The sequence below is a fragment of the Homarus americanus genome, unplaced genomic scaffold (genome assembly GCF_018991925.1).
Source record: "Homarus americanus isolate GMGI-L3 unplaced genomic scaffold, GMGI_Hamer_2.0 scaffold20465, whole genome shotgun sequence".
Lineage (NCBI taxonomy): Eukaryota > Metazoa > Arthropoda > Malacostraca > Decapoda > Nephropidae > Homarus > Homarus americanus.
Window position 1 is genome coordinate 203,193 of NW_024756914.1, and position 2,666 is coordinate 205,858.

Genomic DNA, 2,666 nt, shown 5'->3' on the forward strand with positions numbered 1-2,666 from the left:
GCATGGCCAATCACAGGTCTGATACGTCATATGACGTCAGTGATAACGCAACAAAGACACACACTGCGCAACCTTACCGCGCCGCTTGCCCAAGCGGAGGGAGGAGGAGGGAGAGGCGAGGAGCACAGGCAGGCAGGCGGGCGGGTGGCGGGTGGGGCGAATCTAAAAATAGCGTCGCGCCGGACACTCTCCGAGTAATGGGGTTCACGTACCGCATAATGTGAGCACGTGAGGATCTGGCAAGGCACCGCGTAAACGTGGAAACGCGGAATGCGGGACCGCGTAAAGTGAGGGTTAACTGTACAGTACTATACTGTACACCACAAATAGGCTCTCAAACAACCAAGATATGGCAGTGTGAACTGGGTAATATAGGAATCAAAGACACTTATTCTAACAGTCCTGCAGCTGGACTCGCATCAAGTTCTGAAGTTAAATGGTATAAAATTCTCTTTCAGTGTAGCTAATAAAAAGTTAGTAGCTACATGGCCAACAAAATCTTGCATGTAAATTTAAACTTAAAATATCCTTATATCTCATTTTACAGAGTCTGGTTCAAACATCTCAATATTGTCAGCATCAGCAAATCTATGTGCTGATGCCACAGGGTCTTGATTTCTGACTGGAATTTAAGAAGCACACAAATTTTTAATTAGATTACCCCTCACTTCCATATAGGGAGCGGCTGAGTTAAGAACATCTGACTTACGAATACCCAGACAAGAGAACGAATTTATATATTGTAAAGTACAATGTAATATTTCATTACTGATAAAATGTATTTAAATAAGATAGAAACAGCTTTTTTACCAAAGTACAGTGACCCCTCGTTTAACGAACACCTCGGTTAACGTAATTTCGATTAACGAACTGCCTTCCATAAGGATCTTCAATTCGTTTAACGAAAAAAATTTCGCTTAACGAACTTCTTACGAACCGACCTCAACATGTTTTCGCTTGCACTGACCGGGCAACCAGCTTTAGTATCAGTCCGCCAATACATTAATCGGTTCTAGGGCTTAAATTCCTTACTATTTTTGTAAATATCAAGAAGTTTATACTATTCAATAATTTTTAAAGTTTAATATTCAATTTTTTAGTCATTTTAACAATTATTGAACAAAATTGAAGGTAAAGTGACTAGTTTAATGCGCGGCATCCAGCCTCTTAACACAGCAAACAGGCGTCAGTCTCTCTCTGTTTTCAGTGGAGGTAACATCTTGCTTGAGACTCTCTTCAACTAAACGCTTTTTTTCTGTGTTTCCAAGCAAATTATTGGTCATTTTGAAATATATTTTATATATTGACAATATATAATGCAGTGCAGCGTTGATTTAAAGAAAATAATCTTGAATTAAACCAGAGAGCTAAAATTTTATGGGTGAAATGGCACCATGGGGTGACTTCTCTTCCACCCCAATGCCTTCTCTTCTTCCTTCTCCTCCACCCCCATTCTAAATCCCATCATCATCATCATCATCCAGGAGCCTTCTACATACACACCTCAAAGTAAGTGAACTTTTCTACCATTTTTGTTGAATTTAGGAAATTTTCGGTGAGCTGGAACCAATTACCCAAAACCCATTGAAACAATGGTTTCGGTTAACGAACGACCTTCTGGAACGGATTGAGTTCGTTAACCGAGGGGCCACTTAAGGTAATTAATTTGTCAAATGAGATGCGACCGACCGTCTCGGTGTAAACAAGTACTACCGTATACGTGTGTTGGACAGTTGATCAGGGTCTACAGTCTATTGTACAAGCTTTATCCACCTTTTCCGTCATTGCCCAGTGTTTGAGCCATTATGTCTGACAACACTAAATCTGGTACTATACTTAGAAACATTAAAATTTTTATTGGGGCAGATTACGAAAACTACCATTGTTTTGTTTGTTTACCCCTCGGCAGATGGTGTCCCTCATAATTCATAAGGGTTAGGGCTCCTATTATTATGTTGTTGTTTTTTTACTGTACTGTAGTGTGATGAATAATATACAACATTATTCCAAGTTTTGAAGAATTTTACCTTTTTTACTCCCATTATTTTTTTTTTAATACTGTATAAGCATCAATAAAAGTATGACAATAAATCCATTTAACAAAATAAAACAAAACAAAAAATGGGAAAAATAGACATGAAGACAAGTACTGCACTACACCCACGAGTTTGTGTACTTTAGGATAACCATGAAATGCATCTGCCAGACACATGAAGCAGAAATGAAATTGCTCCAATAGGTCTAGCTTTTACACCTATGTTCTTCCCCATTCTGTGTATGATCTCATATCAAAGAACAAATGACACACCACAGTGGGACAAAACACCATACAGTACAGGAGGTCCCAGAGTTATAAACAAGTTATGTTTCTGGACCTTGTTCAGAAGTCTTCGTTTGTAACCCAGTACCATGTTAATGTAATTTCACAATAAAATAAGATTAAAACCCATCCCTACCTGCAAAATCACTTCAATTATAATCCACAAATAACAAATAATGTAAATAATGTACAAAATAAATTGTTATAATTACTGTACCTTGACACCCGAAGATGGCTTGATTACAGTAACGGATGGTGTATGGAGGACTGGTGGATGATTTAATTATTCAACAAAGTAGTGTCACATTCATAAATGTTGTACATGTACTGTACTAGCAAACAATTG